The 16610-nt window shown below is 38.2% G+C and overlaps 1 long non-coding RNA gene across 1 annotated transcript; it reads left to right on the forward strand.

The window, feature by feature from the left end:
- LOC102163442 lies at positions 867-15408 on the forward strand. The gene is made up of 4 exons (XR_002337745.1): positions 867-940; positions 13526-13588; positions 14370-14457; positions 15352-15408. It is a non-coding gene; the product is annotated as an uncharacterized LOC102163442 (long non-coding RNA).

Raw genomic sequence — 16610 nt, forward strand, 5'->3', positions numbered from 1 at the left:
ATGAGGTAGCACCTCACACCAGTCAGAATGGCTATCAAATAACACATAACAAATCCCGGAAAGGGTGTGGAGAAAAGGGAACCCTCCTTCACTGTTGGTGGGGATGTAAATTGGTGCAACCACTATGGAAAACAGTATGGTGGTAGCTCAGAAAACTACCCTGTGATCCAGCCGTTCCACTCCTGGGCATATATTTAGACAAAACATTCATTCAAAAAGATAATGCACCCCTACATTCATTGCAGCACTATTCGCAATAGTCAGGACTTGGAAACAACCTAAATGTGCATTGACAGATGAATGGATTAAGAAGATGTGGTACATATGGATGTATGTACACATGTATAGATGTGGTATATAATGGAATACTACTCAGTTCTAAAACATATCTAGTAATTCCACTTGCATGAACATGGATGGAACTAGAGATTCTCATAAGTAAGCCAGAAAGAGAAAGACAAATACCATATGATATCACTTATTTGAGAATCCTAAAATATGGTATAGTTGGTCCTATTTACAAAACAGGCCAATGAGAGCAGACTTGTGGTTCCCAGGGTGTAGGGGAGAGGGAGAGGGAGTGGGACGGATGGGCAATTTGGGGTCTGGGGCTGCAAACTGTTATATTTGGAATGGATTTGCTTTGCGGCCCTACTGAGCAGCACAGGGAACTTTGTGTGATTTGGTCACTTTGGTGTATAACAGAAATTGAATAAATATTGTAAATCAACTATACCTTAATAAAAAATTCTGAGAATCCACTCTATGGAAGCTATTGCTCTAGACATACAGAGTCTACCTACATGGAACTAAGTCTAGCAGGGGATACAGATGAGAAATAAATAAATGCACAATTATTTTATTATAGTTGTGATGGGTGCTGCAGAGGAAAACCATGGCATGCAATGAAAGTGAAACTAATGAAGAACGGTCATACATGGTAAGTCCTAAAAAATATTGGTGTGCGGGTGAAAGTAGAATGCTATATTCTTGGTGTTAGATTTTGGAAAATGTCTTTTAACAGCATGAAGCCTTGAGTCTCTGATTTTCAAGTGGTTATTATTACTTAGAGTCTTGTGCAGACGTGATTTGGAAAGGGTGCAGGGTTAATGCTGGGTATTGACTTGGGTGTAAGAAGCAGAGTGAAAAAATACTCCTGGCAATGTACTAATTTTTTACTTGTTGCTTCTGACCCAACTGGTTCTCACTTTTCTGCTGCCAGTACTGTGATTGGATGCCTGTGAAGGCCCCTGATGAATGCGTTCCCAATACTTTCTCAGATTAATGCAAGTTAACCCTAATGAATGTGGAAACAGTAGAAACCCTCCCCAGGTATCTGAAACCATATGGTGTACAGATCCTGAGCCTAGGGGTGGTGGTCAGGCCTCAGGAGAGAACAGGAATAAGTACCAGAAGGGCATCAATGAGCACAACAGTATCTCTCTTTTCTCCCTCCATACTCTCCCATCTCTGCTTCATTCTCTTCTCATATCAGAGAGCCCTCCTCTGCTTCTCTCTCTCCAGGTCATAGGAGGTTCCTGTCAACTGCAGATTCTAATTAACTCATCTCTCCTGGGAGGGATAGTCCGGTCAGTTCTTTGATCAGGTGCTTACCCAAGTTTAACCCATAATGGCCAAGAGAGTGGGATCCCTTAGTGCCACATGACTCCTGCCACCCAAATTGTAATTTCTGGTTTTTTTTTTAAATCTGTCTAGTGGGAATAATAACAAAATATCCTTTATTTGGAATGTTGTGAAGATGAGATGAAATAATTTACAGTACCGGGCACACAGTAAATATTAATACATGTGAACTTATTATTCATGTGTTGCTGTTTGGCATACTATTTCAATCTATATAAGAGATGTCTTTGCTCAGATTTGTTGGAACCATTTCAGGAAGTTTAGAATAAAGGAAGAGGCTTATTCTTTTACCAACTCTTAAGCAAGTTTGGGAGTATGAGCCTGAGTGTGTCTTCATTAGTACAGTATCAGTCTTACAAACGTGGCTCACGTAATTAAATTTGTTAGACTCTTTTCTTTATCATTCTGTGGAAGCAAACCAGATGGGAAGAAGGCAAATAAGAAAGCTTATCATTACCAAGGGTAAAACAAAATACTCATGCTAGCTGTTTAGACATTTCTCAACTTCTAATGAATAAAATAAGCACTAATAGTAATATAATTGTTGGTACTCATTGAAGTTTGCAGTTATTAAAACAGTAATAAAAAGAAACTCATCATAGCCATTACATGATTTTCCCACATTTTAATAGGCATTTGCCTCTTTGAATAATTAAGGCATGCCCATTAAATTCTCAGATGAATAAAGTTAATGCCAATGAACATTTTAAAGTCAATATACACTGGCTGAAAATGTTTTTTTTTTTTTTTCCTCAAGGTTTTGGCTGATTGGACAAAACTCTTGAGTTAAAAAGTCAGGCTGCTATGGTAAAAAGTTGGAGCATATCTGTGGGATTTCTGTCTTAAATAATTTCACTTAAAATGGGTAAAAATGATCTTTTGGCACTTAGGCAAAAGTAGTTCTTCTTCTTCTTAGTAACAAAATGGTTGTGATTTGGGTCAATATAAGCCTTTATTGAGTCAGGCCTGTTCTCACTGCTGGGCTCTTGCACCTGCTGTACCTCTGCCTGGAGTCCTTTTTCTAGGTATTTACATGGCTGTGTCCTCCCCTCCCTCATATCTTGCTCAAATGTTACCTTCTCAATGATATATACAGAGCCCACCCTCTTAAAAATTGTATTCTGCCAGCTCAGCATTCCTCAACCTCCTTATCTTGCTGGATATTTCCTAAAGAACTTACTCCATTCTAACAAGTTAGATACTTTACTTATTTATGATGTTTATTGTCTGTCTTTGCACTGTTTTTATGTTTTCCCTGATGTGTATCTAGTGCCTCAAGCCATGAACTTCAATAAATATCTAATGCAGGAAACATGTTAATTACACACAAATATTATACATGCATATACATCTATAAGTAGGGCTGAAATATTTTAGTATATGTTGGCATAGTACTCTTTTTTAACTTTCATCCTTGCATCCATCCATCCAAAGTACTTAATACTTTCCCTTGGAGCTTTGTTTTTGTTGGAGGAGGTCAATGGAAAGAGGACACCATTCCTGTTTTGATTGATTTTATGATACAGTTGTGGCAAGAGACAGTAAAATATTTCCTATTAAATGGGATCAGAGCTATTAAAGCTGAAGCATTGGATACTGTGAGAGAAGTTAGCAGAGGTGGACTTAACTTAGGCTTCTTTGAGGGGGGGACCTGAATAATGGGCAAGGGTTATCCCAGAGAAGGGGTAGGTTGTGTGAGGGATGTGCAGCCAACAGAATGGATGGCAGATGTGAGTTAGACAGGAAAATAGCATGTGTACAAGCCTGGACACAGGAGATATCAGAGTGCTTTCAAGGAAAAGGGGATCAAGTATTGCAGAATGGAGGGTAGGAATGTGGAGAATGATGACGGAAACAGAGACCAAGTCTTCAAATTTTAAGATCCACTGATGCATTTTGGCTTATGTTGGCCACTTGTGAATTATGAACAGCATATGATGTACTTCCACTAAAGGCAACTGCTCTATATGTGTCTTATACTTCTACTGTCAATGGCAAATATAAGGCCTTGGGGGTAATTGTTGCTGTCAAATACAGCCTATAAAAGCTATCACCTGAATGCCATTTTAGTATAGGTTTTCTCTTTTGGCCTGCCCAGAGTCCATTTCCTCCTTCTCTGATCACAAAACCTGAACTTTCCTCTGGGAGAATTCTTTTTCATCCCTGCTTTTACTCTTGGACTTTTAGGTTGGGCTCCAGAGGTGGAAGCTGTGAGCCTGCCCTCAGGGAGCATGAAATCCACATGGTTACAGTGATTGATCCAGAAAGGAGCACATGACCCAGTCCAGCCAATCAGTATAATTTCACCCTATTCTAGCTTAGGTAATTAGTTCAAGGTGGGCAAATTGGAGTGATTAAAGTCAATTCATGGGTTACTGGGGGGAAAATCTAATTTCTGACTGGATTTGAACCTGGGAAGTTTTGGTGCTCCAAAGTTGGTGGAAATCCTCTTGGCTCTCCCTGGAGCCTGAGAGTTAAGCCGGGATGGAGGAGAGTGGTGAGGCAGGACTGGAGTTCTGGGACTTGAGGATGTTGTCTAAAGCTTCAGGCAAGGTTTGCCTAAAGTCAGAAAAAAAACTGCGTTTTGCAGAAATAGGACTTATTTTTCTAGATTCATTTTAATTTTTGCTTAAGCAGTTTGACCTAGTTTTGTTTGCTTTCCTTCCTTCCTGACTTCCTGTCTTCCTTCTTTCCTTCCCACCTTCCTTCCTTTCCTTTTTTTTTTTTTGTATTTGCAAAAGCAAGCATCCTGACATAGACTGCAGAGATTTCCTGGTTGTAGGCTCCCAGACTGCAGTTTGCTTAAATGTGGTGCTGACACTTCTTAGTGACCATTATCAACCCTTGAAGTGAGCTATTTCAATGAAGTGCCTTGAATATCCTCTTATTCTATGCAATTCATCATTGCGAATACGAAGAAATACTTTCTCCTTTATCTTGTCCATTATTCTAACACATACTAAACTATTTGAATTTTCACCCACTCCATGCTTGTTATTTTTTGAGATTATTATCTGAGAAAACTCCATATAATATCAATAATGCTTTGCTTTTCCCTTGAACTGTAAGGAGAGTGGTACGTGGATGAACTCTGTCAGTCCTGTGCTGAGCCTTGATTCTCGACCTGGTTAAAATCTCATGCAGATGTGCACCATACTTTTCAGAGGAATTCCAAGCATCCTTGGGCTCCAAATCAAACTACTGTTCACTGTAACTAAAACAGTCTGTTCTCATCCATGGTAGAAAGGTCCCATTTTGTAAGAAGTCTCTTTTGGTTGGATATCCATCAATTTCAAGTCAGTGTTTTGTTTTTTTCAGAGAAGTTCATTGTCAGTAATTAGTTTTATTCTTTCTGAAAATGAACATACTTAATTCACTGCTCATTACTCTTATGCTGAAAATGTAACTGTAACTTACATGCGTCATTGTTTACTTCAGTTATCTCTGAAATCATTCATTCATTCATTCATGTGTTTATCCATTGAACAAAAGTTTGTTGGAGGACCCAGTCACTGCTCTTGGTATTAGGGATACAGAGAAAACTGATAATGATCTCTAATTTTACGGAATGCATATGGATGGAATTCCTAGTGCTTATTTTAAAATTAGGGGATGGAATTCTAAAGAGGATTTTTTTTTTTTTTTGTGGAGCCATAGTTATGGCATATGAAAGTGCCCAGGCTAGGGGTTGAATTGGAGCTACAGCTTTCAGGCCTATGCCATAGCCATGTGGGATCCAAGCCTCATCTGTGACCTACACCACAGCTTGTGACAACACTGGTCAAATGCTCATACTTTAAAATTCATATTTTTTTTCTAGGATTGTAGCTATATTGAAAAAAGGAAAGGTGTAAAAGCATTAGTCCATAGGAGAGATAAGGGCAAAACCTCTTTGCCCAGAATCTACAACCATGGATCACATGATCCTGGTTTACAAATCTGGTTTCATCTCTCACTGTACCCTCAACAAAGCCTTGCTTTAAGTAAAGTACCTGCTAAGAACATTGCAGTATTTTGGCTTATGAGACTGTGTTTCCCTTTTCTCCCCAAACTTGGGATGCCTTTCTTTGTCCCCTTCTTTTCTCAGAGTATCTAATTTTTACCCATCACCAAGAACCAGTCTGTCCCAGTGCTCCTCAAACTTTAATTGGCATACATATCACCTAGGAATATTGCTAAAATATAGATTCTGACTCAGGTCTGGGGCAGGGCTTGAAGTTGGGGATTTCTAATAAGCTCCCAGGTGATGCTGATGCTGCTGGTCCTTAAACCACACTGGGAGTAGCAAGCTTCCACCCTACTGTAAGTTCTTTATTCTCACATCCCCTCCTTTCCTGGCAAATGGCCAGTTTTATGTCTGTCCCCTAGTATTGGTCATTTTTCCATGTGCAGGATTCTCTAAGGGAACTAATACTTATTTTTGACCTACTAAATGCTAAGCATTTCACATCTTCTCTCACACCCTATTGAGATGGTGTTACTACCCCCATTTTATAGCTATTAGGAAATAAGTTCTGAGAGCTTAAGGGATTGTTTACCACAGACCGCACACAATCTTTTAAAAGGTTTTTTGACGTTATGGTCTGGATTTCCTATGTCTTTAAGTGAAACAATACACAACACAGGGTTTACACATTATGGGAGTTCGGTAGACTTTTAGTATCAGTTGGTAAATAATGAATCCTCCAAATCATAACTTTAAGTATTTGGGATGATTTTGAGAACAGTCATAATACAATATTGAGTGAAAAAAATCAGGTTATTGAATGAGCAGTAAGACCATCCTAACTGTGTCAAAAGTGCCTTTGTACATACAGGAAAAAAAGAGTCTGAAAGAAAATAAACTAAAACCAAAAAAGTGGCTATTTGGGGGACAGTAGACCGGTAGTATAGAGATTCAGCTTTTATGCTTGGCTCTAATTTCTAATTTCTAACCCTCCAAAACGTGGGTATCGAGGGACCTAAATCAACATAATAAAAGCCATACGTGACAAACCCACAGCTAATATCATTCTTAATGGTGAAAAACTAAAAGCATTTTCATTAAAATCAGGAACATTACAAGGATGTCCACTTTCACCACTATTATTCAACATAGTTTTGGAAGCCCTAGAAACGGCAATCAGAGAAGAAAAAAGAAATAAAGGGAATCCAAATTGGAAAAGTGGAACTTTCACTGTTGGCAGATGACATGATACAATACCTAGAACATCCTAAAGAAACTGCCAGAAAACTGTTAGAGCTCATCAATGAATTTGGTAAAGTTGCAGGATATGAAATTAATACACAGAAATCAATTGCATTTCTATATACTGACAATGAAAGATCAGAAAGAGAAATTAGGGAAACCATCCCATTTACCATCACATCAAAAAGAATTAAATACCTAGAAATAAACCTACTTAATGAGACAAAAGACCTGTATGTGCTCTGATGATTCTAAGACACTGGAGAAAGAAATCAAAGATAACATGAACAGATGGAAAGATATGCCATGCTCTTGGATTGGAAGAATAAATATTGTAAAAATAACTGAACTACCTAAGGCAATCTACAGATTCAGTGCAACCCCTATCAAATTACCAAGGACATTCTTCATAGAACTAGAAAAAAATATTTTAAAATGTGTAGGGAAACACAAGAGACCCTGAATAGCTAAAGCAATATTGTGGAAAAAAAAAAAGAGAGGAATCAGGCTCCCCGTTTTCAGACTATGCTACAAATAAGAGTCATCAAAACAGTATGGTACTGGCACAAAAACAGAAATATAATCAATGGAACAGGATAGAAAGCCCAGTAAGAAACCCAAGCACCTATGGTCAACTAATCTATGACAAAGGAGGCAAGAACATACAGTAGAGGAAAGAGAGTATCTTCACTAAGTTGTGCTGGAAAAACTGGACAGCTATACATAAAACAATGAAATTAGAACACTATAATACCATACACAAAAATAAACTCAAAATAGATTAAAGACCTATATATAAGGCCAGATACTATAAAACTCCTAGACAGAAACATAGGCAGATCTCTCTTTGACGTCAATCACAACAGTATCTTGTTTGATCCACCCCTAGAATAATAACATTAAAGACGCAAATAAAGCAATGGGACCTAATTAAACTCAAAATATTTTGCACAGCAAAGGAAACCATTAAAAAACCCAAAAAGACAACCCACAGAATGGGAGAAGTTCTTTGCAAACAGTGTAACCGACAAAGGCTTACCTCCAAAATACACAATAAATAAAACTCAACAGCAAAAGAACAAACAACCCAATCAAAAATTGGGGCAAAGACCTAAATAGACTTTTCTCCAAAGAAGATATATGGTTAGCCAGTAGGCAGAACATTCAACATTGTTGGAAAAATGCTCAACATTCCTAATTATTAGATGAATGCAAATAAAAACTCTAATAAGATACCACTTCACACCAGTCAGAATGGCCACCATTAACAAGTCAACCAATAACAAATCCTGGAGAGGGTGTGGAGAAAAGGAAACCCTCCTGAACTATTGGTGGGAATGTAAATTGGTATTAACTTTCCAATGTAAATATGGAATGTATTGAAAATAGGATGGAGGTTCCTCAGAAAACTAAATATAGAACTACAATGTGATTCAGCAGTCCAACTCCTGGGCATATATACAGAAAAAAACATTCATTCAAAAAGTTACATGCACCCCTATACTCATTGCAGTAGTATTCACAACAGCCAAGACATGGAAAAAACTCAAATGTCCATTGACAGATGAATGGATTAAGCAGATGTGGTGCATATATACATTGGAGAACTACTCAGCTATAAAGAGAATGAAATAATGCCATTTGCAGCAACATGGATGGAAGTAGAGATTCTCAGACTAAGTGAAGTCAGTCAGAAAGAGAAAGACAAATACCATGCAATATCACCTATAAGTGGAATCTAAAATCTGGTACATATGGTCCTGTCTATAAATCAGAAACTGATCATCGACATGGAGTGCAGACTCGTGGTTGCCATGGGGGAGCAGGAAGGAAGTGGGATGGACAGGGAGTTTGGGGTTGGGAGATATAAACTATTAAAGTTATCATGGATAAGCAGTGGGGTCCTACTGTACAGCACTGGATATTATGTCCAGTCTCTTGGGCTAGAACATGACAGAAGATGCTATGAGAAGAATGTGCGTGTGTTTGTGTATGTATGTGTGTGTATATATATATGTCCATATATATATATGAGACTGGGTCACTTTGCTGTATTGCAGAAATTAACTGAACATTGGAAATCAACTATAATTTAATAATAAAAGTTAAAAAGTAAAAAATCCTACACAAAGCAGTCTGTAAATAAGACATTATTTTTATCACCCAGAGCCTAACGATGAGGGTAAAAAATAGAAAATATGAAATTAATAATCATACCATATACTTAGGTGACATGAATCAAGGTTTTTTCCTTTCGTTTATTTTTACAAATCATAGTGCTTCTGTAAAAATTGTGACTGCACAGAGAGATCTGAATTCCGTAGAGAACTGACTCCTTTTATCTCAGGATATCAAAGCTTTTTGGAAAAGGAACACTGTTCATAGACAGAGCCACAGTACCCCAAGTCAGCAGGTAGTCAGGGGTATGTTGGTCAAGGAGGTAAGGAAGGAAGCCCAAAGCCAGACTGAATTAATTCAGTGTTTTATGTTCCTCTAACTTTTTATCAAGATACAGCACAGGAATTTATACAATATAAGAGCTTCATGTATTCATACTTATAAGCTGATAAATAATGGATCTTCCCTGATTCCTAATCCCCTGCCTCTCTTCCACTTTCTCTGTGCTCCAACCTCAGTGAAATTCTTTCAGAGTCCTAAATATTCCCTGTTCATTTCCAGCTTCTGCATTTTGCCCATCTGTAACCTTTCCCTGGAATACTGTTCTTTCCCATTCTCTGTCCAGTGAGTGCCTGTTTATTCCCACTTACCAGTGGGGGACTTCGTTGGCCTCTATTTGGGATCTCTGGTTATATACTCTTATGTCACCCACATATCTCCCTGAATCACTTCACTAGAGCCCCCATGATGCTGCTGACTTTTCATAGCTGATTTCTTATGCCACTATATGCTCCATAAGAGCAGAGACTATACTTGCCTCATTGGCTGTAATATCTTCAGAAGCCCAGAGCACAGCCAATATTAAAAGCTCAATAATTGTTTATGTGTGTGCTTTCTCCTTTCTTTTAAAGGCCAAGAAATAATAGATCCTTGGAAGCTATTGATAAAGATACCCAAGAGCTTTACTACTTCAAAATTACTGCTGCCTCCTTGCAAGCATGCTCCACCTAAAGGGCATGTGATGTCCATTGCCATTTTCTTTTTATATTTCACCCTCACTCATTTTTTTTTTTAATCAGAAAAGAGAAGGCTTAGGCTTATGACTGCAAATATCTGGGCAGGCTCCAGAGAGTTGCTGGATATGTATCTTTGCAAGAAAATCTTGTCCTTGATAATAATTTCGGAACTCTTTCCAAAGGAGAGGGATCAGAACTAGCATTTCCCTTAAGGCAGAGTTACTCACATATGGTCATGGACTCAATGACTCACCCACGAGTAGACGGAGTTATTGTGCTTTGAACTCAAAATGACCATTGAGATCACAGCCAGAATGAAAATGATATTTAGAGAGGTTATTATTATTTGTATTTGGAATTCAAAGCCAGCCTTTATTCTTTGCTTTATGTTATTTCCTATTTCTACCCAAACTTTGGCCTTTTATTTTGAGGAGTGGCAGAGATGGGATCTCTGGGTCATCCATCCATCCATCCATCCATCCATCCACCTATTCATCCACCTGTCCACCCATCTGCCTACCCATCTACATATCTATCTACCCACCCATCTGTCTACCCATCCATATATCACCCATTGGCCAAATAAATGCTGACTCACCTATAGGGTTAAACATTCAAGCTCTGGAGTTAAAAAGAGGGATTATGTTTATTTCAGAATTTCTTAAGGCATCACATTTTTGTAAGGCACAGTGACAAAGGATGGCTAGACATGAAAATTCAGAGGGAGATTTTTAACGTTAAGCTGGTCTTAGAATGTTTGGGCTTAAAGTATATATAAAATTGCCCCATATCTTCGAATATGTTTGGCTCATTGTTTAAAGGCCTTGTTTTGAATGTGGAATTTGGAAGGGGCATTAATTTATTTCAGAGGGTTTTTTTTTTTTTGAGGTTGAAAACTGTGATGTACATGAAAAATGACTCTATCCTCCCATTTCCTGCTTACCCGACTTATTGCTTTAAGTGTAAGTTGTCTGATCCAACACCACAATCTGACACCATTTTTACAGATCCCAAATAGCATCTTTTGTTCTAACAATCAGAGCTGTTTAAAAAAGTACCTTCTGAAGGAATTGAGAGAGATGATGTTAAAACACACTGACTTTTTAAAAAATTATTTGTAAATTCTCTCTCTTAGCTTAGCTTACTCTCTTTTCTCCCATTTAAATTTCCCTTTTATTTTTGTATACTCTCTCAAGATTCTCTTTCTTCCTTTGCCACCATTTCTACCTCCAAGCATCCCTTCGCTAGCTTCTGTTAGGACTGTGGTTTCAAGCCACGTTCCCCATACCTTTCATGATTCTGTGGAGTTAACCTAGAGCGAGTGCTTGTGGAATTCCAAAATTCACACACTGGCTTTTACCCTGCCTCTCTGACTTACATTATGTATTGAGTGTCTAAGTAAGATTTTGTTTGGAAATATGGTTCTGGGGTTACAGAAAGTTTAATATTCTGGCCTTAGGGTACTGAGTCATACTTCATTTCTCATTTTCTTTAACTACTTCATAAATAGTAAAACAGATTTGAGTAGAGCCTCTTTCAGATACATTTGTTTCTGTGTATTATTTTATTTTTCATGATTGCTCTCTTGAACTATTTCTTTTCTTTATTATTTTGCTTACAAATGATGTTCTTTGATGTGCTTTCTGTGCAAATATGTGTTGGATTGATGTTTTGTAATCTTTCTCTGAATTACACAAGTAAATGGTGTTGTTGAATCTCACTTATTAAAAGTTGCCACTCACTGGTGTTAAGCTCAGTGTATTGATTACATAGAAGGTCAAATGGAATGATAATATGTATACTGATATGCTTTTCAGATGTCTTATAAAAGATAAAAGTCAGGCAGGCACATTCATGCTGCCTCCTCTGCTGGATATGAGGCAGGCTAACCTAGAGTCCACATCAGAGGCAAGAGGCAGAGTCAGAAAGAAGAAGAAGAAACAGTGATTTCATATTTGTTAGACTGTGAACCCCTGTAGCAAAATGATAACTGTCATTCTCTCACCTACTCCCATTTTTTTTTGATAGTTTGATGGAGTGTAAAGAGTAGATATGATTCATTCATGAAGGAGAAAGTAACTTCTGCATCTCCTCCTTTCTTATTTATGCCAAATAATTGCATTTAACATTAATGGAGCAAGCTGGGGGGATTAGAGGGAAATGTGCTATAGGATCTTTTTGAAAAAAATTTTAAAGCAAATAAATGAAATGCAAAACAAAGTAAATTTTTTTTTTTTCGATTCTGATGTTTACTTCAAGCTTAAAGGCTGTTTGAGTTTTCTTTACTTGAAACAGAATCAGGCTATACATATGCATTACTTTTAGATCTTTCCCTGTAAATCCAATCCACAGACATTTTGTTCCTTTTTTGAGCCATACTGCATTTGTCTGCATCAGTCTTTCCTTTAACACAAAACTATCACATTCCTTATAGGTCTTGTTCTTCCCTTGTACTTAAATATACCTCTGAAAATAGTTTTGATCCAAATATATTCTGTTACTCTCTCCAAGAGATGTGCATTTTCTTTCTTTCTTTCTCTCTCTCTCTCTCTCTCTCTCTCTCTCTCTCTATATATATATATATATATATATAGAAGAATTCTATATATATATGGAAGAATTCTAAATCTGATAAATTGGAAGAATTTTAAATCTGATAAATGCAGCTCTGTGTATATGACTATGGTGACTTATATTTTACTGTGAGAAATAATTTCAGAGAGTTCTTTATATTCAAAAAAACTTCTGGGAATTTAGCCAGATGAACTGACTGAAAATGTAGACCCCACCTAAGAGCACAAAAAAGTTGGTTATAGGTAAGTTTCTAAAGGCAAAGAATGGGAAACACCCTAATAGTAGGGTAATAGTGCTTTCAGTTTGGGTGGATGACACTCAGTGAAAGATAATCAATCTATTTAGGCAAGGACTAAGAAGATTGCATAGAACCATGAACATACCAACATGCCACAGTACCTGTAAACTGTGATTACAAGTGAATAATATCCTGCCAGAGGAAAGCCACCAGTAGGTAATATGATGAGATATTAATAGTTACGTGGCAGAAAAGTACAGTTATAATAAAACTCCCTTCCTCGGCCCCATTTTCTTGAAGTCCCCTTATGTGCCAGCAATTACATGAAGTGGTTCCCTTTACTAGCTCTCAACCTGCTTTAATATACTTTTAATGATCCCCATTTGCAAAAGAGGTAATCTGAGGCTGAGATAGGTTATGTGACTTTCCCAAAGTCATAATTTGTCTAACAGGCAAAATTGGGTTTCAATTAGAAGGCCAGATGCTCTCTAATAAAAGAGTGGTAGAAGCAGAACGAAAGTGCTGATCATGTAACCTGGATTCAAAAGTCAGTCTTTTCACCAATACATGGTATGACCTTGATCCCCCATCCTTCATTTGAAAAATGATGGGGGTTGAAGGGGGCCTTCCCATGTTGAAATTCTATGTATCCATATTTCTAGTTGCTGGTGTAATTCTCTTAGTAAAAAATTAAGGTCATTCCCTGAGATTTGAATTAATAGTGTTTGCTATTCTTTTTCATTTCAGATACTACACATGCCAATTGGAAATTGCATGATCTCATAGAGGAGGAAGTATCATTATCAATAGGTAGTGTGGCTGGTATGCAAATTAGAGGGGAAGGGACTTAGGGAAGTTCAGACCCCTTTGCATTTGTTTGTCTAACTCAAGGAAAAGGAATGTGTGAGAGGTGACATGATTGATGTGGAGCTTCAGAGATCTGGCTGCTGTTTGAGTATGGCTCATCAATTCCAGAAAAGATTTACCATTTAGCTGGGCATATAGCCTCATGGCAGACAGCTGCCTGCACAGCTGGGGCACCAACCCTCACTCATCATGTGGGATGCAATAAGAATTGTTCCTAGCTGGTAATATTCATGCCCATCTGTTTAGATAACATGGTGCCCTCTTGGACACAAGTCAACTCTGTCCTTCTCTAACTTCCTCCAACCTCTTCCCCCCACCTTCCATCCACCCTCAGCCATGCTCATTTCCCTCTTCTTTTCAGAGGTCTTTTCTGTTTGGATAGCACCATACTTGTCTCTCTCCAGTCTTAGAAATTGCCACATGTGCATCAGAGTTAAAATCATATAATCCTGATGCCAGAAAAGAGCTGAAGACAATGTATTGCTTGCTCTGCTGAGTTCACAGGCTAGAAGGATAAGATTCAGACAGGTCACCTCACTCTTCAGTGTTCATACAACTAGTCTGTAAAAGAGAAAATGGCTGGCATTATAGGCTAAAGTTCTCCTAATATACACTTGGAATGTTCTTCCAGTGACTCTGGTGCTTCTCCCAATATACTTTTAGTTTTCTGTCACTGGTCTGGGAACTAGTGTTAATCATCAAGTATTAATCATTATCATTCTAGACATTTCTGAAGTGTTCTCGTGAATGGACAAGGCTAGACATCCTTGAATGGACCTTAAAAGGACAGTATCTGCTGGAAATTGATATAGGTATGACTATTAGTTGCAAGAGAGAAATGGTCTAAAGAGAATGTTAGAGGTCACTAGATGCTCTAAATACCTAGAGAAAGTCAGCTCACTCATAGAGCCAGGAAGTACTGCTATAAAGACATTGCATTCCTGGGAACTAGAGGGCCAGGATCTCCTTACCCCTTTATCCCTCATCTTCTTTCTTATTCTTTCTTCTTCCCACTATTTTCTTTTATATTCTCCTCTCCTTTCTTCTCGTTGCCTTGTTCATCTATTTCTCCTTTCTCTCTCTCTTTCTCTCTCTTTCTTTCTTTCTTTTTCTTCCTTTCCTTTCCTTTCCTTTCCTTTCCTTTCCTTTCCTTTCCTTTCCTTTCCTTTCCTTTCCTTTCCTTTCCTTCCTTCCTTCTCTTTGCCTTGTTGTCTTTTTAGGAATGCACCGCAGCATATGGCGGTTCCCAGGCTTGGGGTACAACTGGAGCTGTAACCACTAGCCTATGCCAGAACCACAGCAACTCGAGATCCCAGCCATGTCTGCGACCTACAGCACAGCTCACAGCAATGCTGAATCCTTAACCCACTGAGCGAGGCCAGGGATTTAACCCACTTCCTCATGGATGCTGTTTGGGTTCGTTAACTGCTGAGTCATGATGGGATCTCCTGTATTCCTTTTCTTTTCATACTCTCCTTTGGGTGGAAAGAGTCATTTCCCGTTTGGGGGCTGGACTGAAAAATAGATCCCACATTAAAAAGTGCCAGGAGATTTCCTGTATAACACCATTAATATGCCTTGAAAGCCACATAAGTCCAGAAATCATTATTGTATAATAATAATCATGTAGGCTATGCTTTGACTTTTGGCATCTAATTTAATTTCCGCCATGGTACTGAGATAGGTATATTATCCCCTTTCGACAGGTGAGAAGAATGAGTCCTACAGTTTTGAAGTTGTGGTGTATAATTGCAAAACTGGTAAACATCTCAAATGGTTGTTAAACTCCAGGTTTGAGGCCATGTATTAAACCTTAATGTGAACAGGCATATCTTAAAATGTTGGTAGATTCAAAATATTACATTTAGAATGGATAAGTAATGAAGTCCTACTGTACAGCACAGGGAACACACACAATCTCTTGGGATAGAATATGTTGAAAGATAGTATGAGAGAAAGAAGGTACATATAGTATATACATATAGTACATATACATATGTATGAGTTCGTTCTATAGCAGAAATTGGCACAACACTATAAGTCAACTATAATAAAAAAATATAGATCATGAATCACTAGATCTGGAGTGGGCCTGGAGATTTTGTACTTCTAAAAAGCTTTGCTATAACGCTTGTGCTGCAGCCATTGAGTAAATAGCTTTGTACCACATCATGCAGGTCCTTACTTTTGAATCTTACATCCTTGGGAGGTAATTGGCTTTCCCATGTAGTCTCCAGATGCAGAATATTGTCTTTATCATGATTAACTTGGTCTAGATCTTTACTTCTGCTTGGGGGCCTGCCTATAGGAAAAATCACAGGATATAAACAAAACAGGATTGGATTTGCCATTTCATGATCATTGAAGGAAGCAGCTGATTCTTCAGAATTGAGGACTCCTTAAAGTCTGTATAATTGGTGGGTTAGTTCTTGTCCTTAGAGAAGCACCAGACCGCAAATAAAAACTCCCCAAACTCATTATTTTAGATTCAGTCTCATCCATAGAGAAGAGCTGCAGTAGAAATGGCTGCATGATAAATGCCCAGGCTCCACAATTATCTGGAATCCCTGCCTATAGAATAAAGTACAGAGAGAAAGCTGGAAAAAACAGCAGTGACTCAACCTGTGGTGCTCATCTTTGTAAAGGAGAAGAAGGGAGCAGGCAGGATATCCTGCTAGACCCTGTGGAGTAGTGCTGTGCTGCCTGAATCAGCACTGCCTAAATGATGTTCAAAAAAAGAAAGGAATGAAAAGAGAGACTAACATACATCACCAGGAGCCGAGCTCACCAAACAGCTTGGAGGCCAATATTCCCTTGCCACCGTAGGACATTTTGACTTTCCAGAGGCTGGGCCTATATGTATATGTGTGTGTGTATTTCCAGAGACTGAGGAGCCCTGGGAAGTGCTTTTTGAAGAAGAAAAAGGATTTTGGATTTTCTTCTATTTTTAAACCATATTTGCAGA

The sequence above is a fragment of the Sus scrofa genome, chromosome 13, assembly GCF_000003025.6.
Source record: "Sus scrofa isolate TJ Tabasco breed Duroc chromosome 13, Sscrofa11.1, whole genome shotgun sequence".
NCBI classification, from domain to species: domain Eukaryota; kingdom Metazoa; phylum Chordata; class Mammalia; order Artiodactyla; family Suidae; genus Sus; species Sus scrofa.